Source organism: Symphalangus syndactylus, chromosome 2 (assembly GCF_028878055.3).
Source record: "Symphalangus syndactylus isolate Jambi chromosome 2, NHGRI_mSymSyn1-v2.1_pri, whole genome shotgun sequence".
NCBI classification, from domain to species: Eukaryota; Metazoa; Chordata; class Mammalia; order Primates; family Hylobatidae; genus Symphalangus; species Symphalangus syndactylus.
Genome location: NC_072424.2, coordinates 38543763 through 38567001, shown reverse-complemented (window position 1 = coordinate 38567001; position 23239 = coordinate 38543763). Strand labels below are relative to the sequence as shown.

The 23239-nt window shown below is 43.0% G+C and overlaps 1 protein-coding gene and 1 pseudogene across 3 annotated transcripts in view; both read right to left on the bottom strand.

The window, feature by feature from the left end:
• Positions 1 to 14993, bottom strand: part of CPN1 (carboxypeptidase N subunit 1) — a 65817-nt gene extending 50824 nt beyond the window's left edge. For all 3 annotated transcript variants that reach the window (XM_063627978.1, XM_063627982.1, XM_063627975.1), the window contains exon 1: positions 14901 to 14993. The gene's annotated coding sequence lies outside the window, so the exon portion shown is untranslated. The remainder of the gene's footprint in view (positions 1 to 14900) is intronic.
• A 2657-nt stretch (positions 14994 to 17650) lies between these two features.
• On the bottom strand, positions 17651 to 22287 carry LOC129462027 (tropomyosin alpha-4 chain-like; annotated as a pseudogene).
• Positions 22288 to 23239: the final 952 nt, after the last annotated feature.

Here is a 23239-nt window from a genome sequence, read left to right as displayed (position 1 = left end):
TGCAAGCTCCGCCTCCCAGGTTCACGCCATTCTCCTGCCTCAGCCTCCCGAGTAGCTGGGACTACAGGCGCCCACCACCACGCCCAGCTAATTTTTTGTAGTTTTTAGTAGAGACGGGGTTTCACCGTGTTAGCCAGGATGGTCTTGATAAGGAGTTCAGATTTTAACCCAAGAGTAATGGGAAGCCATTGGATGGCTTTAAATGGGGGCAATGGCATGAAATAGGCTCTCTCTTATCCTAAAACCTCCTTTGCAATCTAATGTCTCCAGATTATGTTAGTCATATCATTTATACATTTCCAGTATTATAACATTTCTGTGTCCATAAGTCTCACTGTTGTTTAGCTTTTATTTTTTGAAATGACAGATTATCATCATTTTTTTAAAACTGGGCTTCCTTTTTTCTTTTTTCCTTTCCTTTCTTCCTTCCTTCCCTTCTCTCTGTTTTCTTTCAGAAGAGAAGCTAATTTTATTGTTTCCCATCATTAAATATGAAACAAAATCTGTAGAGAAGGAAAAAGAGCTCCATAGAATATAATTCAAATATGAAAAAAAATCCTCATCCTGTGAGACTTTTGCATTTGTCTGGCCTTCAGAGTAAGTTTTTTTGACTGATCAAGCCTGCCATAAAAATTAAGGTTGCCAGTGTCTCTGTCTGTTCTGCTGGTTTTTTTGTTTAATAGATACAGGGTCTCGCTATGTTGCCCAGGCTGGTCTCAAACTCCTGGGATCAAGCAATCCCCCTGCCTTGGCCTCCCAGAGTGCTAAGAGTACAAACGTGAGCCACTGCTCCAGGCCTATTGGTTTTCACAGAATCTTTGAGGTCCTTGAGAAAAGCCACTGAAATCAGTATGTCAAAGAGTCATCTGCACTCCCATGTTCATTGTGGCACTATTCACAACAGCCAAGATATGGAATCAATCCAAGTGTCTATCAATAGATAAAAGAAATAAAATGTGGTGTATATACGCAAAGGAATACTATATAGCCTTAAAAGAGAAGGAAATCCTGTCATTTGTGACAACATGGATGAACCTGGAGGACATGCTGTTAAGTGAAATAAGCCAAGCAGAGAAAGATAAATACTGCATGATCTCACTTATATATAAAATCTAAAAAATTTGAACTCATAGACATAGAGAATAGAATGGTGGTTACCAGGACTGAGGGTGGGGGAAGGGGAAAAGGGTGATGGCCAAGGGGCACAAAGTTTCAGTTAGAAAGGAGAAATAGATTTTAGCCATCTATTGCACAGCAGGGTGACTATAGTTAATAACAATGTTTTGTGTATTTCAAAATTGCTTAGTCTATTTTAAATGTCCTCACCACACAAAAATAATAAGTGAGTGAAGTGATGGATATGTTCATTAGTTTGATGTAATCATTCTGCAATGTATGCCATGCTAGGCTCTTTGTCATGATTTTGTTTTTCCTCTTTTTTCTTCCTGAGCTCATCCAACTCAGCCTGCCCTCCTTTTGATGTCTCACCATCTCCCCTCTCATCTCTTACTCCTCTTTTAAAATGTTTCCCCAAGTTAATCATAATATCTGTAGCTTGGGAGTTAGCAGGATTCTTTGTCTGAACTCTTCTTCTGTTGTCTGGAATAATTTCTCTTGTGATGTACCTTCTTTTCTCCTAATCATCTCCACATGTCTCCCTTTCTGGTTATCCCTCATCTTTGAATGGGGAAGTTTCTGTCTGCATCATGATGTGTTGAAAAATAGGGTAGAGGCCAGGCGCAGTGGCTCACACCTGTAATTCCAGCACTTTGGGAGGCTGAGGTGAGCAGATCATGAAGTCAGGAGATTGAGACCATCCTGGTCAACATGGTGAAACCCCATCTCTACTAAAAAAAAATTAGCTGGGCATGGTGGTGTGTGCCTGTAGTCCCCGCTACTCAGGAGGCTGAGGCAGGAGTATCGCTTGAACCCGGGAGGCGGAGGTTGCAGTGAGCTGAGATTGCACCACTGCACTCCAGCCTGGGTGACAGAGCGAGACTCCGTCTCAAAAAAATAAAAAGGAAGAAAAAGAAAAATAGGGTAGAGTGGAGTGAGGAATGTGAGCAGGAGTCATCCCCAATGCCATTTCGGGTTGTTTTCTCAAATACCTGTCACCATGCTTCTTGGGCTCTCTGCTATTATGTCTTTTCTCAGACACTAGAGTTCAGGACATTGGTGTGGCTCAAAACAACCTGCTTTACTCAGGTGCTCTGTGTTGTAATCTGACGATTCTAGTCCCTCCTCCTTCATCCCCCCTCACTAAGACAGACAGTTTGGGAAGATATAAAATGGTGTGTCAGTCTGGCTCTTCCTTTAGCCACCTCCCTCTTGGTTCTGCCTTCTTGAGTGTCTTTCCCTATGGTCTCTAATTATCCAGGGGTGTTCCCTATCCCCCCAACAACCTATATCAGTTAAGATTATAATTCAGCTTTAAGTGAGAGAAAGCCCCATATAATTGTAGCTTTATTTCTTTAGTCACACGTAAATGAATTTTGGAAGCAAGCAGTTCAAGGCCATTGCTGTCCAGGCTCCTTTTAGCTTGTTGCTCTGCCAGTCTCAACATACATTCACCAACTCTCCAAGATGGTTCCAGCCTTGTCAGCATGTTCACATTTCAGCCACCAGCAAGAAGCTCACCTTCTCTCCTTTTATTTTTGAGACAAGGTCTTGCTCTGTCACCCAGGCTGAAGCACAGAGGCACAATCATAGCTCACTGCATCCTTTAACTCCTGGGCTTAAGTGATCCTCCTGCCTCAGCCTCCCAAGTAGCTGGAGCTACAGATGCATACCAACATTACAGGTGCACCTGCTAATTTTGTAAAACTTTTTGCAGAGACGGGGGTCTCACTCCGTTGCCCAGGCTGGCCTCAAATACCTGGGCTCAAGTGATTCTCCCACCTTAGCCTCCCAAAGTGTCGTTCCTTCCAATGGGTGTGTGAAGATGGGAATTTTGATTTTAAAAAGAAAAGGAGCTAGGATCTTTAAAATCAAAATTCCCATCCTCACACACCTGTTGGAAGGAACATAAAATGGCGCAACCAGTTTGGAAAAGAGTTCCGGCAATTTCTCAAAATGTTAAACACAGAAATTTTACTCCTAGGTATACACTCAAGAGAAATGGAAACATATGTCCACACAGGACTTGTACAAATGTTCATAGCACCATTATTCAAAATGCAGAATATAATTTAACAACCAAAAGACATAAAATAATATACATGTGACAACATGGATGAACCTCAAACACATTATGTTAAGTGAAAGAAGCCATACACAAAAGACCACTTAGTGCATGATTCTATTTATAGAAAATGTTCAGCATAGGCAAATCTACAAAGACAGAAAGTAGGCTCATGGTTGCCCAGGACTGGGGCATTAGGGGATTTGGGAGACAGTGGATAAGGGGTGCCAAGTTTCTTTTTGGGATAATAAAAATTATCTTAAAATGTAGTGATAGTTTCATAACTCTGAATATACTAAAAGCCATTGAATTGCACACTTTAAATGGTGGAATTGTGTGGTGTGTGAATTATATCTCAATAAAGCTATTAAAAAAGGGCACACTTTCCATAATTTCACACACCACTTTCACTTACATTCCATAGGCTAGAACTTATGGCCATGCCTATGTACAAGGGAAGCAGATAAATACAGTCTTTATCCCATCTAAAAATCATAGGTTCCATTACAATAGAGATAATGATATTGCAGAACATTGGCCATGTCTGCCCCACCCTTAGTCAGACCTTAGACCTTGTCAGTCCACCCACAGAGGATCCTTGATGCATTTCTCGGGAACACGGCACTTCATCTTAGGGAAATTGATCTCCTTCCCAGAGTCTCTACAAGGATGGGTTGGCTCTGAATCCTCGCGTATTTTGGATAAAAATTCATTGCTTTCAGCAGTCATCCTCCATGGTTTTGTTTTATAACTTTTCCCCTGTTTATTGAAAGTAGAAATTTCTTTTTCATTTTTTTGCTCTTGTTTTTTCTTTCAGTTGGTTTCAAGAGTTGGAAGTGAATTCAAAATTCCCCTTTCCCACTATCTTTACCTCGAATTTGCCAGAATAAATATTCTTGTGTTTTCTTTTTTCTTTTCTTTTCTTTATCTTTTCGAAACAAATTCTCACGCTGTCACCCAGACTGGAGTGCAGTGGCACAATCACAGCTCACTGCAGCCTTTACCTTCCAGGCTCAATCAATCCACCTGCCTCAGCCTCCCAAGTAGCTGGGGCTATAGGTGCACACCACTATGCCTGGCCAGTTTTTTAACTTTTTGTAGAGATAGAGTCCCACTATGTTGCCCAGGCTGGTCTCCAACTACAAGGCTTAAGCAATCTACCTACCTTGGCCTTCCAAAGTGCTGAGATTACAGGTGTGACCCATTGTTCCTGGCCCATGTTTTCTTCTAAACACAGCTTTGTAACCTTTCTGGGATTTCCCATACTTTTTGCATCTTTTTTTTCTTTTTTTTTTTTGAGACAGAGTCTCACTCTGTTGCCCAGGTTGAAGTACAATGGCACAATCTGGGCTCACTGCAACCTCCACCTCCCAGGTTCAAGTGATTCTCATGCCTCAGCCTCCCGATTAGCTGGGACTACAGGTGTGTGCCATCATACCCAGCTAATTTTGTATTTTTAGTAGAGACGGGGATTTCACCATGTTGGCTAGGCTGGTCTCAAACTCCTGGCCTCAAGTGACCCATCCCCCTTGGCCTCCCAAAGTGCTGGGATTACAGGCATGAGCCACCGCACCTGGCATCCAGTGCTGGATTTTCAGTGTTCTCTGCAAACATCTTGCTCCTCCTCTCCAAATAAATTCCCCTTAGAACTCACCACCTCCACATCCCCACCACACACTGCTTCAGTCATGTCTCACATTTCAATAAAAGTTCTGTATAAACTGTAGAGTGCTATGTGTACGTTCATTGTATTTATTATCTTCTTATTGCCTTGGCTAGAATAATTTCCCCATTTGCCTATTTTGTAGGGACCACAAATGCAACCCATTTGAATCTAAATGCAGTGTGTCTTCACCCATAGTTGCTCCTCTTGGGAAATGGCACCACCTGTTGCCCAAGTCGAAAACACAGGAGCCATTCTAAATTCTTCCTTCTCACTCACTTCCCATGATCACTCACTCACTAAGCCCTCTCCGTTTTCTGTGTTGATCCTCATAGCTGACCCTTGCTTTCCCCATCTCCTGCCACGGCCTCGGTTCTGCTCTCACTCATCCTTGCCTAGATCTTGGTAACTGCCTCCCATCATCTATCTTTCTGCCAGGATTCGACCCCCTTCCACTGCACACATCATGCAGTTGCCACCATGATCTTTCTTCAGTACAAACCACCTCTTGTCTATTGCTCACCCCTTCCTTCCACTGTTTAGATCCTTTATCGCTTCTCCTTTCTGCTCAGTTAAGCCCACACTTTTTCACATGGCAAAAGCCTGCCAGGCCCTGATGTTTCCTGCCTTCACAGCATTACATGCCCTGCTCCTCTCCAGCACCCCTCCCACCTCCTAGTTATACCCAACAAATTGCTGTCTTCAAAAGCCTCTGAGTTTTTGAACATCTCCTCTCCCTCCAATTAGAAGTTAGCTGACTCCTATTTGTGTTTTAGAATAAATCCAGGCATCGTTTTCTCTAAACCTTTCCCATCATTTGCCCTGTGTCTGATTTTAGTGTCCTTCCCTTGTATTTCCATAGAACTCGGCACATATTTCTCTACAAACATTACATTGTGCTATAATTTTTGGCTTGTGACTTCCTTGACTAAAATGTAAGGTCCTTAAGGGCAGGGACCACATCTTATTTGTTTCTGGATTCCCAGTCCCTAGTCTGTAGCTGGCATATAACAGGTATTCATGTTGAAAAGCAGTAACAAAGTATAAACAGTCTCCTCTGCATTTATATTTTGTTGACTTTTTAGAACAGGGCAGGAAATGACTACATGGAGTTCCAGAAACCTCGGCTCTTCCATGTGCCCCCACTAACTCTCCTTCCAACAGGGCTATCGTTGTTTCAGTGACATGTTGACTCAGACTGCCCTCTAGCCAATGGCAGCCACGCATGCATGGACTCTGAATCTATTCTGTGTACCAGTGTTGCCTAATTTGCAAATAGCCTGTACCTGTGTAATCCTCTTTGTCGGGAGTGAAGTGGTTCTCTCTGCTTTTGAAAAAAGCTAATGTGATGTGTGTTTACTGATATGACACCAATGAGGATAACAGGGTATCAAGCACGAGGTTAACTGGAAAAGAGCAGCCTGGCTCTAAATGATCTGCTCACTTGGGATGGAGGGATTGCCACATATCAGACTTTGAGTAGCTCTATTAACTGGGTTAGTAATGGGCTATGGGCCAACATGTAGCAGGGCAACTATATTTCATTGATTCTAAGGCACTCCTTCTTTCACATTTTTGTCTCTGGAACTGGAGTGTGTCTTAAAACAGATGACATCTTAAATTCAGAGAAAAATAGAAGTCCAACATGTCAATAGTATGCCAGAAAAATATAACAAATTTTAATTGACTGAATAGTGACTAAGCCTGGAATTTCACAAACTGAACTAAAGAGAATGGCTTATAAAGAATTATAAAGAATGTCTAAAAACTTGAATTTGCGTATGAGCCCCTCCTAATTTCCGGGGAAAATACTGTACATATATTTTCATTAATCTACAACTTCCCAGCCTTGGAAGATAGGTGTTATTAGTAATAATCTTTACTGAGATATAATTCACATGCTATAAAATTCGCCCATTTAAAGGTACAGTTCAGTGGTTTTTAGAACATAGAGAATTGCGCAATCACTACAGCAGTCTAATTTTAGAATATTTTTATCATTTCCCAGGAAAATTCTCTATCCACTTGCAATCACTTTCTAGCCCTAGGCACCCATTAATCCATTGTCTCTAAGGAATTGCTTATTCTGGATATTTTATGTACATGGAATTGCACAAATGCAGCTCACTGCAACCTCAACCTCCTGGGCTCAAATGACCCTCCTGCCTCAGCCTCCCAAAGTGCTGGGATTACCAGCATGAGCCACCATGCCAGGCTAGCATCATGCTTTCAAGGCTCATCTGTGTTGTAGGTTCATGCATCAGTACTTCGTTCCTTTTTTTGGCGAATCATATTCCATTATATCAATGTACCACATTTTATCCATTCTTCAGTTGTTGGACATTTGGGCTTTTTCCATTTTTGGGTTATTATAAATAATACCACTATGAACATTCTTTTGCAAGTTTTTGTATGAACTTTGACTGCTGAGACCAGCTCAGTAGGGGAGACCCTAACCCAGCGGCGCTAGAGGAATTAAAGACACACACACAGAAATATAGAGGTGTAAAGTGGGAAATTAGAGGTCTCACAGCCTTCAGAGCTGAGAGCCCCAAACAGAGATTTACCCACCTATTTATTAACAGCAAGCCAGTCATTAGCATTGTTTCTATAGATATTCGATTAACTAAAAGTATCCCTTATGGGAAACGAAGGGATGGGCCGAAATAAAGGGATGGGTTTGGCTAGTTATCTGCAGCAGGAGCATGTTCTTAAGGCACAGATCCCTCATGCTATTGTTTGTGGTTTAAGAAAGCCTTTAAGCAGTTTTCCGCCCTGGGCAGGCCAGGTGTTCCTTGCCTTCATTCTGGTAAAACCACAAACTTCCAGCGTGGGCGTTATGGCCATCATAAACCTGTCACAGTGCTGCAGAGATTTTGTTTATGGCCAGTTTTGGGGCCAGTTTATGGCCAGATTTTGGGGGGCCTATTCCCAACATTTGACCTCCCAGCTTCAAGGGATAATCCCACCTCAGCCTCCTACATAGCTGGGACTACAAGGTGAATGCCACCATGCCTGGCTAAATTTTTTTTGTATTTTTAGTAGAGACAGGGTTTTGCCACATTGCCCAGGCTGGTCTCTAACTCCTGGGCTCAAGAAATCTGCCCACCTTGCCGTTCCAAAGTCCTGAGATTACAGGCGTGAACCACCATGCCTGGCCTGGACATATATTTTCATTTCTCCAGGGAAGTGAATAAAATTGCTGGTTCATATAGTAACTCTATGCTTAACAGTTTGAGGAACTGCCAAAAGCAGTTGCACCGTATCACATTCCTACCAGAAATGTACGAGGATTCCAATTTCTCCACATTCTTGCCAACACTTGTTATTATCTTTTTTATTTTAACCATCCTAGTGGGTGTGAACTGATATTTCATCATGATTTTGTGTTTTCTTAATGACTAATGATTTAGAGAGTCTTTTCATATATTTATTGGTCACTTGTATATCTACTTTGGGGAAATGTCTATTCAAATCCTTTGCCCATTTTAAAATTGGATTATTAATCTTTTTATTGTTGAGTTATGAGTTCTTTATACATTCTGGATATAAGTTTCTTATCAGATATATGATTTGCAAATATTTCCCCCATCCTATGGGTTGTCTTTTCACTTAGTTTTTTAATTTTAATAAACTCCAGTTTATGTTTTCTTTTGTCATTTCTACTTTTGATGTTATTTTAAGAAACTATTGCCTAACTCAAGGTCATGAAGATTTACTCTTATGTTTTCTTCTGATATGGTTTGGCTGTGTTCCCACTCAAATCTCATCTTGAATTGTAGCTCCCATAATTCCTACATGTTGTGGGAGGGATCCAGTGGGAGGTAATTGAATCATGAGGGTGAGGTTTTCCTGTGCTGTTCTCGTGATAATGGATAAGTCTCATGGCATCTGACGGTTTTCTAAAGGGGAGTTTGCCTGCACACGTTCTCTTGCCTGCTGCCATGTAAGACATGCCTTTGCTTCTCCTTTTCCTTCTACCATGATTGTGAGGCCTCCCCAGGCCTTTAATTGACTCACATGTGGAACTGTGAGTCAGTTAAACCTCTTTCCTTTATAAATTACCCAGTCTTAGGCATGTCTTTATTCACAGCATGAGAATAGACTAACACATCTTCTGAGAGTTATAGTTTTAATGCTTACATTTAGGTCTATGATTCATTTGGAGTTAATTTTTGTACTTGGTTTACGGAAGAGGTCCAACTTTATTCTTCTGCCATGTGGATACACCATTATCCCAGCATCTTTGTGGAAAGGACTGTTCTCCATAAAGTTGTCTTGAGACCCTTGTTGAAAATCACTTCATCATAAATGTGGGGGTTCATTTGTGGACACTCAGTCTATATGTCTGTCCTTATGCCAGTATCACACAGTTGTTTGGGTTTTTTTCCCTAGTCACTAGACTAGCGGGGAACACACGGTTTTAATGACTGTAGTTTTATATTTTGTTCTTCTTTCAAGATTGTTTTTGCTACTCTTGGTCCCTTGCATTTTCATATGAATTTTAGGTTCATTGTATGAATCTTCTTAGTTTGGAGTGGATGCTACAGAAGATTCCCAATAGTGAAGTGAGGACCAAAATTATCCAGAAGCCTCTACGTGGCAAAGGAAAGATCAGGGAACCAGGCTGGTCATTTATTGGTACTAGGTACGTTTTGGAAATTTTCTAAAGAATCATAATCTCCAGGGGTGGAGGCACTCCCTACTGGCATGCTGGCCTGTTTCCTAGTGAGCCAAATGACTGGATTTAGGGGATTGGAATTCTAAGAAAATCAAGGGTTCAGGAGCAAGGGCAGATCTCCAGACGGCTCTGTGTAGACCAGGGCCTGGAGGAGAGTTGGAGGTTACATGTTGCTTCCACATTGACCTAAGGCTTAGGCTCTTACTGCTATTCAATAATTCAAGATTTAAAGGAGATGGGAGGGATGGCTCATGCCTGTAATCCTAGCACTTTGGGAGGCTGAGGTGGGATTGAACCCAAATGTTCAATATCAGCTTTGGAAACATAGTGAAACCGCATCTCAACAAAAAAAAAAAAATTAAGAAAATTAGCTGGGGCATGGTGGCACACGTCTATAGTTCCAGCTACTTGGGAGGCTGAAGTGGGAGGATCAATTGAGTCAGGGAGGTGGAGGCTGCAGTGGGCCATGACTGTGCCACTGCACTCCAGCCTGAGTGACAGAGGGAGACCCTGTCTCAACAACAAAGAGCACATAATTTATTTAAAAAAAATAAAAATAGGAACAGCTCTATGTGGGCCAGGCTCTCTCCAACGCAGGCTCGCTTTCCTGGAAGGAAGGAACGCTTCCATTAGTTCTCTTCATGTTAAAATGCAATATGCCCCTAAAAGCCATTGAAAACACTAATCAGAAAGGAACTCTCATAAACTGCTGGAGGACATAAATCAGTATAGTTTTTCTAGAGGAGTATTTGTCAATACACATCAAAACACTCTAAAGAAATTTTCACTCTGGAGAGGATGTGGAGAAATAGGAACACTTTTACACTGTTGGTGGGACTGTAAACTAGTTCAACCATTGTGGAAGATAGTGTGGCGATTCCTCAGGGATCTCGAACTAGAAATACCATTTGACCCAGCCATCCCATTACTGGGTATATACCCAAAGGACTATAAATCATGCTGCTATAAAGACACATGCACACGTATGTTTACTGTGGCACTATTCACAATAGCAAAGACTTGGAACCAACCCAAATGTCCAACAACGATAGACTGGATTAAGAAAATGTGGCACATATACACCATGGAATACTATGCAGCCATAAAAAATGATGAGTTCATGTCCTTTGTAGGGACATGGATGAAACTGGAAAACATCATTCTCAGTAAACTATCGCAAGGACAAAAAACCAAACACCGCATGTTCTCACTCATAGGTGGGAATTGAACAATGAGAACTCATGGACACAGGAAGGGGAACATCACACTCCGGGGACTGTTGTGGGGTGGGGGGAGGGGGGAGGGACAGCATTAGGAGATATACCTAATGCTAAATGACGAGTTAATGGGTGCAGCAAACCAACATGGCACATGGATACATATGTAACAAACCTGCACATTGTGCACATGTACCCTAAAATCTAAAGTATAATAAAAAAAAAAAAGAAATTTTCACTCTTCAATTCAGTGATTCTCCTTTTGACAATTTGTAAGAAATAGAGATTTACCTATGAGGATATCACTTGCATAATTTACAATATTGATGAATTAGATGAAACCTACACATCTATCTATAATAGATTGTAAATCATTGTGCCTCTAACATACAACCTAAAAATGTCTATATGGATTAATAACATAGACTCCAATATACTAAGTGAAAGCAGATTATCAAATAGATTGTACAGAATGTACCAAATTTTATTTTTAAAATATACACTACAAGAGCCAGGCATGGTGGCTCACACTTGTATTCCTATTACATTGGGAGGCCAACATGGGAAGTTCGCTTGAGCCCAGGAGTTCAAAACCAGCGTAGGCAACATAGCAAGACCCTGTCTCTACAAAAAAAAATAAAAAATTAGCCAGGTATGGTGGCACACACCTGTAGTTCCAGCTACTCGGGAGGCTAAGGTGTGGGAATCACTTGAGCCCAGGAATTCAGAACTCAGTGAGCCATGATCATACCATGGCACTCTGGGTGACAGATTGAGACCCTGTCTCTAAAAAATAATTAGATAAGTAAAAATAAAAATATAGATTATATATACCTGTTAGTAGTGACAAATTCATACAGGTATGCAGCAACCTCAATCCTTACCTCTTCAGAAGAAAGAATTCAACAGAGGAGGAGTGTAAGGCAGAGTAAGAGACCGAGGCAAGTTTAGAGCAGGAGTGAAAGTTTATTAAAAAGTTTTTAGAGCACGGACAAAGAGGGCCAAGCGGGCGACTTGAGAGATTGAAGTGCGTGGCTTGACTTTCGGCTTGGGGTTTTATACATTGACATGCTTCTGGGAATTGCCTCCTTTCTTCCCATATTCTTCCCTTGGGGTGGGCTGTCCGCATGTGTGCAGTCGCCTGCTAGCGCTTGCGAGTGGCCACATGTGCAGTGTGTTTGCTGAAGCTGTGCGCATACTCACTTGAGGTGCTGGTCTCTCACCAGTCGAGTGTTCCCAGAAGGTGGTCATGTGCCAGTTAAAAGCAGCCATTTTGCTTCTTAGTGCGCATGCTTGAGCCCACTCACCCAATTCCTGAGCTCTTCACTAGCTTCAGGTGTTTTCTCTTGGGAGATTGCCTTTCCCTGGTGCTGGCTGCCACCAATTATCATTTTGGAGAGAGAGTTAACAACTGCCTAACCATCACCTGATGGTCGCCTGACATTCCAGGTGGGGGAGGGCGGCTCTCTTGCCCTGCTCATGTCTACCTACTTACTGTAACACACATAGAAATCTTTTGATGCATATACAGTAAAATATTAAGTGATTATCGGTAAGGCAAAATTGCAGGTAACTTCTTTCTCCTGTTGCTTTTCTGCATTTTCCATTTTTTATATTGAATATTTATTATCATTGTAATTAGTAACAAAACATATTGGCTGGGTGCAGTGGCTGACATCTGTAATCCTAGTGCTTTGGGAGGCCGAGGTGAGAAGATTGCTTGAGGCCAGGAGCTTGAGACTAGCCTGGGCAACATAGCAAGAGCCCATGTCTAAAAAAAAAAAAAAAAAGCAAAAAACAAAAAAAAACTTAGCCGGGCATGGTGGCCCACATCGGTAGTCCTAGCTACTCAGGAGGCTAAGTTGGGAGGATCCCTTGAGCCCAGGAGTTTAAGGTTACAGTAAGCTGTGATTGCACCACTGCACTCCAGCCTGGGCAACAGAGCAAGAGCCTGTCTCAAAGAAACAAAACATGTTAAATGTTATTTTTGAAAATACTAATCAAATGTACGCATAAGATAACAGGGGAGAAAAAAAATGTGTGTTGGCCAATCTTAAATCATCTTTGCCGCCTTCTGGGAAATCGTGACTGGAGCCAGGCAGCTCTTGTATAAAGGCGGGGACATGTGAGGCTCTGAATTTCAGAGGGGAAGAAGGAAGATGCAGTGGCCAAGGGTCTTTGATGGCCTCTGGCTCCAAGAAACAGAAAATTAACAACAGTTAACATTTAAAACAAAGAAAGAAACCCGTACATTTTGTTTTGGAGAAGTCAGTATTACAAAGGGGAGATCAAAAAAGAGAAGTTTGCAAAAGCAGGCCCCTTTGTCATTTGGTAATGTGTGACATCTAAATTGGATTGACTTGCTTTGGTTTCTTTAAAAACTGTCATTATATTCAATTACCAAATGACAAGTCAGTCTTTGGATGACTGCCTGATTCTATTAGTGTACAGACTTAAATGGTTCCATCTAGATTTGGGAGTTTAGAACAGTTTGATTGCCTTTGCTATTCTCAGTGGATTACTTAATTATGCCAAAAACTAAGTGAAGCTAAAAAATTGCCCAAAATGTGCAGGTGTTGGTCTGCATGGGTTTATTTGTATTTACCAAGGGAAAACAGCATGAAGTAATCTGTTTTGTTGAAGCAGCCATTTTTATCCAGAAAGTGTCCTAAGTTTGACCCAAGACATTTTGGGAAACTGCTTGTAACTGAACAAGACCAGAGACAATAATGGCAACACAGTAGTCTTGGAACCAAGAAATGGAGAGCACAGGAGCACTTTATTATGCTTATTGTTTATTTTTGGTTCATAAACAAGTCAAAAATACTTAAAAAAAAAAAAAAAAAAAAAAGAGGCCGGGCACGGTGGCTCACGCTTGTTTGGGAGGCCGAGGTGGGTGGATCACGAGGTCAGGAGATTGAGACCAGGGTGAAACCCCGTCTCTACTAAAAATACAAAAAAATTAGCCAGGAGGCGGAGCTTGCAGTGAGCCGAGATTGCACCACTGCACTCCAGCCTGGGCGACAGAGCGAGACTCCCTCTCGAAAAAAAAAAAAAAAGACAGGTTATGCTCTGTCACCCAGACTGGAGTGCAGTGGCGTGATCACAGCTAATTGCAGCCTCAATCTTCCAGGCTCAAGTGATCCTCCTATCTCAGCCTCCTGAGTAGCTAGGAATACAGGTGTGTGCCACCATGCCTGGCCAATTATTTTATTTTCTGTAGAGACAGGGTCTTGCTATGTTGCCAGAACTAGTCTTGAACTCCTGGGCTTAAGCCATCCTCCCACCTTGGCCTCTCAAAGTGTTGGAATTACAGGTGTGAGCCACCACACCTGGCCTAACACTTTTTTTTTTTTTTTTGGAGACAAGATCTCACTCTGTCGCCCAGGCTGGAGTACAGTCTGGCTCACTGTGGCCTCGACCTCCCAGGCTCAAGCGATCCTCCCACCTTAGCCCCCCAAGTACAGGCAAGTGCCACCACACCCAGCTAATCTTTGTATGTTTTGTAGAGACAGGGTTTCATCATTTTGCCCAGGCTGGTCTTGAACTCCTGTGCTCAAGCGATCCGCCCACCTCAGCCTAAGTGTTGGCAGGCACGAGCCATTGCGCCTAGCCAACACTCTTAATTATAGTGGATTTAATAGGACTGAGCATTCTTAAGCTTGCCTGTGAGTGATGGTCTCAATTTATGGCTATTTTACACACACTGTCATACAATAGCTTTTATCTAGTAATCACATGATTCTCTGCAGGGAGAGTATTATTATGGTCAATGTGAAAAACTGGAGTTTGCAACCATACTGTCCAGAAAGGAGCTTTACTGGAATTGCTGCCTTAAATCATAAGAGCTGACTTTTGTTTGTTTGTTTTTGGATTCAGATGTGAATGAAAGAAAATGAGATCTGGAACCTTGATGCTATTGAATCAAACTCTACTTTCCTCGCTTGTAAATTGGGGTAGGGTAACAACCACGATGATTATGACAACAGCAGCCAGCTTTCCTCCTTGCCTCATACAATCTTTGTGAGGCTTAAATGACCAAATAATATTGGATTCTTTACATTTGCCTGACACTGTGTATTAGCCTGTTCTCACACTGCTATGAGGAAATACCCAAGACTGGGTAATTTATAAAGGAAAGAGGTTAAATTGACTCACAGTTCTGTATTGCTGGGGAGGCCTCGGAAAACTTAATCATAGCGGAAGGCAAAAGAGAAGCAGACACCTCCTTCACAGGGCAGCAGGAGAGTGAGTGCAAGCAGGGGAAATGCCAGGTGCTTATAAAACCATCAGCTCTCATGAGACTCACTCACTATCACGAGAACAGCATGGGAGAAACCACCCCCATGGTCAAATTACCTCCACCTGGTCTCGCCCTTGACAAGTGGGGATTCTGGGGATTACAATTCAAGGTGAGATTTGGGTGGGGATGTAAAGCCAAACCATATCACACTGCCTAGTTGTTTATAAATCTCATTTCATTCTCACATAAACTATATCCAGTAGCTGCTTTTGTTGTTGTTCTTCACATTATATAAATAAGAAAAACCAAGGCTCAGAAAGGAGAAAATACCTTGCTTGAAATTATGCTTTTGTCACATGGCATAGTTAGAATTCAAACCAAGTTCTATCAGATTATAAAGCACTCCTGTTTAAGTGAAAGGTTCCTTTTTCCATTTTAACTTCATTTTGTATTTCCTTAAACATTATCTGTACAATTATTAGAGTTGGTAACACCTGCACATGGTATACAACACCAAAATACGTACAAAAGGGTAAAAAGTGAAACTAAGTCTTCTAGCTGGGTGCTGTGGCTCACGCCTGTAATCCCAGCATTTTGGGAGGCCAAGGCCAGCAAATCATCTGAGGTCAGGAGTTCCAGACCAGCCTGGCCAATATGGTGAAACTCCATCTCTACTAAAAATACAAGAATTAGCTGGCCGTGGTGGCAGGCACCTGTAATCCCAGCTACTCAGGAGGCTGAGGCAGAGAATTGCTTGAACCTGGGAGGCGGAGGTTGCAGTGAGCCGAGATCCTGCCACTGCACTCCAGCCTGGGCAACAAGAGAGAAATTCAGTCTCAAAAAAAAACCAACCCAAAAACAAGAAAATAAGTCTTCCACCCTTTCCTATACAGTATACTTGACACCTGGTTTCCTTCCTGATGTAATCACAGTTACCAGTTTATATCATGGGAGATATCTTATGAATTTAAAAACACACACACACACACACACACACACACACACACATACAGCTGCCATTGTTTTCACATAACTGGTAGCATCCTATAGTGTTCTGTAGCTTGCTTAGTATTTCATGTTATAGAAATATCAGGATTTTTGCAGTCCTTTTTAAATAGACATTCAGGGATAGTCCAGTCTTCAAACATCAAAAATGTTAGGCCGGACGTGGTGGCTCATGCCTGTAATCCCAGTACTTTGGGAGGCTGAGGTGGGTAGATCACCTGAGGTCAGGAGTTCAAGACCAGCCTGGCCAATATGGTGAAATCCCATCTCTACTAAAAATACAAAAATTAGCTGGGCGTGGTGGCGCACGCCTATAATCCCAGCTACTCAGGAAGCTGAGGCACAAGAATTGCTTGAACCCGGGAGGCGGAGGTTGCAGTGAGCTGAGATCGCACCATTGCACTCCAGCCTGGGTGAAAGAGCGAAACTCCGTCTCAAAAAAAAAAAAAAAAAAAAAAAAAGCAAATATCAAAAATATTGCTGTAATAAATAAATATTCTTTGGGGAAAACATACATGAAGGATAAACTCCTAAACTCCTAGTGAGAGAGTAGGAACAGGGCTTGGCTTCTTTTGGCTTCAGCCCACCACACTAGAGCATTCTTTCATGCATCCCCACTGATCACAAAACCCTACTCCACTACCTCACTGATGCCATCATGTTTTTTGGGTTTTGTTTTTTTTTTCTGAGACGGAGTTTCGCTCTTGTTGCCCAGGCTGGAGTGCGATGGTGCGATCTCGGCTCACCACAACCTCTGCCTCCCAGGTTCAAGCAATTCTCCTGCCTCAGCTTCCCCAGTAGCTGGGACTACAGGCGTGTGCCACCACACCCAGCTAATGTTTTATTTTTAGTAGAGACAGGGTTTCTCCATGTTGGTCAGGCTGGTCTCTAACTCCCGGCCTCAGGTGATCCACCTGCCTCGGCCTCCCAAAGTGCTGGGATTACAGGCGTGAGCCACCACGCCCGGCCAATCCCCTGTGTTTTTCCTTAAAGAATTCCAGGAAGTGGGCTTAGGAAATAACCAAGGTTGCCCTCAGAAAGGAATGCTGAGCGATTGATTTACAGCCTTGTTGCCTCCGACCACCAGGTGGCCCTTTACTCAAGATAAACATAGCAACCAAATCACGCTGATTTGTGACTCCTACCCCTCACATGCCTTGCCCAGCCCAGCCTCCATACCCTACCACTGATGTCAATTCCTGCACTTTGCCTAATAAAAAAGCCCTACGGCTCTTTTCCAGAAGTCGTTCAGGGAATTCTCTCACTCATGCTGCTTTCCTTATGTCTGGGCATAAGTTCCAATGAGGCCTTGTTTGGGAAAACTCTTTCAACCTCGTGTCAATTTCTATTGCATTGAGAGCCCAAGAATCCATGATCAGTAACACTAGTAGTGAAACTACTCTTCACGTTGTATGCGTTTTGAATTTTGATAGATATTGCCACATTGCCTTCCCTAGAGGTTATATCAATTTACACTATTGGCAAGAATATGGGTTTTTTTTTTAACATCCTGCCAACAAATTATGACAAATAAAAACATGTTCTTTTACAACTTTTATTTTAACATATTTTATTTTGTTAGTATATTTTTATGCTTGAAAAGCACCTTGAATTACTTTTACTCAAATTTTAACGTTGTTTCCCTTGCACTATCTTTTTTTTTTAGTTTATGTAAAAATTTATTTGACCAAAATGTAGAAAAAGTGATACTATTACATATGATACAGTTGTAAGAATCTTAAGAAAAGTATGGATTTTATTCAATAGTACAATTTGCTAGTGTATTTCCTGGGGAGTGTGATGTTGAATAAATAGGAGTAGGGTGATGGGGTGGGGTGGATAGGGGATTCAGATAAGCCAGAAGCAGGGTGATTTTTAGTCAGAATTGAAAACTTGAGTTGGCCCCCACATGCTGCTGGGGAATGTGAAATGTTTCGGCTCTGAGATGTTAACTGAGAAAACAAAGTAAAACGAAGCCAAAATGTGCAGCCCCGTCTACAAAATCCTCCATTATCCAGTTTAATCGGGAGTTTCTTGGTCTTTTATTAACTTGGTCCTAAAGAAGGAATTCAAGTTCTACATAAGTAAAACTTCAATTTGCTATTCCCTGAAGTATGGAAATGAAGTTGGGCCAGAGAGGCCCTTTCTGCTAATAGAACAAAGCTCTTTTGCTCAATTTATTAATGCCTTGTAGTCTTTTGGATATGGCTGACCTGAATTGGACTGAGCTTCACCATATTCCTGCTGAGCGGATGGGTCACTATTGGAATGAGACACTTGCTCCTCAGAGAACAACTTTATTTTGATTTTACTTTTTCCTGTGATGGACTCTCACTCTGTCGCCCAGGCTGGAGTACAGTAGTGCCATCTCAGCTCACTGCAACCTCTACCTCCCAGATTCAAGCAATTCTCCCACCTTAGCCTCCCTAGTAGCTGGGACTACAGGCACGTGTCACCACGCCCAGTGTTTGTATTTTTAGTGGAGGTGGGGTTTTGCCATTTTGGCCAGGCTGGTCTCAAAGACCTCAGGTGATCCGCCTGCCTTGGCCTCCCAAACTGTTGGGATTACAGGCATGAGCTACTGTGCCTGGCCAGAGAACAACTTTAGAATGAAAGAAATACGCAGAAGAACATCACTTCAAGCACCTATCCAGAAAATATGTGGGTAATTATGAAGCATTCTCATGCTGACTGCTTGAGAGGATGTTTGTTCTGCATGGTGGAGTGTGGAGAAGAGCCAGGATGCTTAGGTTAATCTATCTGTGGTTTATGACTTCCCACAACAGCAAACCCCCGCCCACCTTTTTTTTTTTTTTGCCTCTGGATGGAAAATCCCCACCCAGGTGATAGTCCCTGGTCTCTCCTGTCGTCTGACCAATGGTTGACGCAAATGGTTATGTTCTTCAGCGTTTTAAATAGATCCATTACTAGATATTGGAGTCTGTGTTCTTCAAAGTGCGGCGTTGCCTGTTCTCTTGTCGCCCAGGCTACAGTGCAGTGGCACAATCTCAGCTCACTGCAACCTCCGCCTCCCGGGTTCAAGCAATTCTCCTGCTTCAGCCTCCTGAGTAGCTGGGATTACAGGCGTGTGCCACAGCCTCCTGAGTAGCTGGGATTACAGGCGTGTGCCACCATGCCTGGCTAATTATTGTATTTTTAGTAAAGACAGGGTTTCACCATGTTGGCCAGGCTGGTCTCGAACTCCTGACCTCAAGTGATCCACCCGCCTTGGTCCCCCAAAGTGCTGGGTATACAGGCGTGAGCCACCATGCCTGGCTGCCCTCTGTCTTAAGAGACCATGCTTACTAGGAAATACCCTGCCTACCTTAGGAATAAATGCAACGCAAAGGAAAAAAATACAGCTGAAAAAGCTGGTGCCATTTGAAAAAAAGGAAGAAATGAGATTTAACTGGTGCTCAAAGCTTCTGATACAAAATATGTGGTCATGTATTCATAATTTGCTTGACGTTTGCAGCAAAGCAAAGATGGCAATAACAAAAGAAACTTCTTACAAGAGAAAGACACTCAGAGCTCCGGAGTTTCTGCTGGAACAAGGCTCTTCCGTTTTGGTTATATACAGTCAAGTTCATTTAGTGCCTGATCCAGTGTCTGATATAAGCCCATGCTCTCTTCTTTGGCCTGGGCAAATTTCCAGGTCATCAGTTGTCTTTTTCCAGTTTTGCAACCATTATCTCTGCCAATTCAGCATGGATCTCAACCTCCTTCAGTTTGTCAGACAGAAGTTTAATTTTTTCTTCATATTTGTCCTTTTCAGAATACTTTTCAGATGCAGCCTCCGGCGGTTTCAGATTGTTAGTGACATTCTTGAGTTCTTCTGCCAGGTCACCACATTTTAGTTCAGACACCTCCGCAAGCTCCTCTGCCCCGGCCAGTTCGCCCTCCAGGATGGCCAGCTTCCGAGCTACCTCCTCGTATTTGCGGTCAGCCTCTGGCCGCAGTGTGCTTGGCCTCTTTGAGCTGCATCTCCTGAATCTCCATCTTCTCATCCCTCATGGACCGGTTTTCTAACGCCTTCATTCTCTCACGCTCATCTGCAACCTTTTCCGCCTCCTCTAGCTTCTGCAGGGCCGTGACCAGTCGTTCCTGAGCCCCGTCCAACTCCTCCTTAAGGAGCTGGATGCGTCGGTTGAGGACAGCCACATCGCCTTCAGCTTTCTCGCGCCGCTCGATCGCGCCCCGCGTCTAGCTGCCGCTGCAGGCCCTGCGCCCCGTCTTCGCCTTGTCGGTCTGTTGCAGCAGGGCCTGAATCTTGCGTTTCACCGCCTGCGGGGGGCGCCCCGGACCTGGCCGGGTTCGGACGACAGCTGCATGGCCGCGCCCCGGCCTCTGACCCTTTGCCTGCACCGGGGCTGCCCCGCACCCCCCGCTACCCCCAGCCCCGGCCCGGCTGCCGTCGGGGCGATGAGGTCACCCGCCCTTGCACGATATCTGTTGATTTGGGGATTTGTTCCTACTGACTGTAGGAGTCAATTTTCTTGGGTTTTTCAGGTACGATGATAGCAACTAAAGTTGTTGCTTCCATCTGTTAAATGTTTTATTTCTTGTTACTTTTTTCTAATTCCAATTGAACAATACTGTAATGGTAAATAGCCTTGTTATTTATTTATTTATTTATTTATTTATGACACAGGATTTCACTCTGTCGCCCAGGCTGGAGTGCAGTGATGCGATCTCGACTCACTGCAACCTTCACCTCCTGGGCTCAAGCGATCCTCCTACCTCAGTCTCCTGAGTAGCTGGGACTACAGGCGCGGGCCACCAAGCCCGGCTAAGTTTTGTTTTTTTTTTTTTGTATTTTTAGTGGAGACAGGGTTTCACCATGTTGGCCAGGCTGGTCTTGAATTCCTCAGGTGATCCGCCTGCCACAGCCTCCCAAAGTGCTGGGATTACAGGTGTAAGCCGGCCTCATCTTATTCTCGATATTAATGAGAAAGTTTCCAGTCTTTCACCAAAAAGCACAATTTGGGAGATGTGTTTTCATTGACTTAAGAGAAATTCATCTATTTCTATTTTACTAAGGTTAGAAAAGTCAAGAATGGATGTCAAATATTATTAAAAGCATTTTCTGTACAAATGAGATTATCATGTAATGTCAAAATTGTATTTATATAATTTTGCATAATTTGTATTTATGTAATTTTGTATAAATTGTATTTATACAAAATTGTATTTATACAAAATTGTATTTATATGGTGAGTTTTCTTAAGATGGATTTCCCGGTATTGCACCACTGCTATGTTCCTGATTCCTGTGTTAGTGGTGTAGTTTTTTCTTTTTGTTTGAAATGAAGTCTTGCTCTGTCGCCCAGGATCTTGGCTCACTGCAACCGCCGCCTCCCGGGTTCAAGCGATTCTCCTGCCTCAGCCTTCCAAGTAGCTGAGACTATAGGCATGTGCCACCATGTCCTGCTAATTTTTGTATTTTTAGTAGAGGAGGGGTTTCACCATGTTGGCCAGGCTGGTCTCAAATACCTGACCTGAGGTGATCCGCCTGCCTCGGCCTCCCAAAGTGCTGCGATTACAGGTGTGAGCCACCGTGCCCAGTCAGTGGTGTAGTATTTTTAATATGATGCAAGACCTATGCATCAATAGACTTTTGCATTGATATTTGTAAGTGAGATTGGCAGCTGTTTCTGTTTGCAGTATTTTGGTCAGGTTTGGCATCTTTTCTTCCTCCTCTATGCTTTGGAACTGTTTAAATGTAAAGCCCAAACCCTTAATCACTATATATGACTGACTACATCCCCAGTGTACATGTAAACATTTTGGTAAATTCTATGTGCTTTACAAATGTTATCTGTCAGAGGCAGCAATATCCCAAATGTCGGAGTACAAGTGATCCTGAGAGAGTATTAAGATTAAAGGAGGTGAGAGTTGCCTTGATTCCCCTAGAGCTGCAGGTACCATTTCCATCTCTTGCCCCCTTTTTTAATCCACCATGAAAAATCAGATTTCCATTCCTATGAGATTCTTATGAATGGAAATCAGGGCTCCCTTCATACATTTGAGATGAGAGTGGGAAGGGGCCTTGGAAGCCCCAAGTCAGCCTCCTCCATTCTAGGAAGACAGAGACATGGCCCCAGAGGTGACAGAATGGCCTGAAAGTGCACTGCATGACTGCGACAGATTTCAAACCCAGGCACGTCACTCTGGCCTTATGTTCTTTCTGTAACTCTCAACTGCTTCTCTTGCAGCAACAGAACTGAGAAACTTCTCAGAGGCCCCAGCAACGGACCCCAGCACCCCTTCTATCTCAGTCAGATTTCCCAGACTCATCTCACCTTAGGGATGGTGCACTGTCTGAATAGGCCCTGGGCCACAGCATGGGGCAGAGTAGAAGGAAAGAGAGTGATTTATCCTTGTATCTCATGCAGGCTGCCCCAGCTTTGTCTTGTCCTTCATGGAGCGGCTTTGATTGCATCCAATCACATGATCAATTTCTTCATGAACTTCGTCTACAGAGACATGAATCATGAATGTGACCTGGAAATGCTCTGGAAGTGCTCGCAATGTGTGACAGAAGGTGGCCTAGAAAAGGGTCCCAGGAGGCCGAGGCGGACGGACCACTTGAGCCCAGGAGTTTGAGACCAGCCTGGGCAACACAGGGAGACCCTCATATCTACAAAAAACACACAAAATATTAGCTGGGCATGGTGGCACACATCTGTAGTCCCAGCTACCAGGGAGACTGAGGTGGGAAGATCACTTGAGCCCAGGGAGGTCAAGACAATTGCAAGGTATTATTATTATTATTACTATTTATTTTTTGAGACAGAGTCTTGCTGTTGCCCAGGCTGGAGTGCAGTGGTGCTGTCATGGCTCACTGCGGCCTCAACCTCCTGGGCTCAAGCAATCCTCTCACCTTAGCCTCCTGTGTAGCTGGGACTACAGGCATGCTCCACCATGCCCAGATAATTTTTTTTGTATTTTTTGTAGAGATGGGGTTTCGCCATGTTGCCCAGGGTGGTCTCGAACTTCCTGGGCTCAAGCAATCTGCCCACCTCAGCCTCCCAAAGTGCTAGGATTACAAGCATGCACCACTGCACCTGGCCAGTATTACCATTTAAAAAAATTTTTTTTCATTGCCAGTATCGGGAGATAATTTGTAGGGTATTATCTGACTCATCATTTTATTCCCTTTACCAAGCAAGTCTGATACACAATGGAGCTAAATAAAAATTTTGAAGGATTAAATAAACAACCTGGCTATTATTTTTTTTTCTCCTTC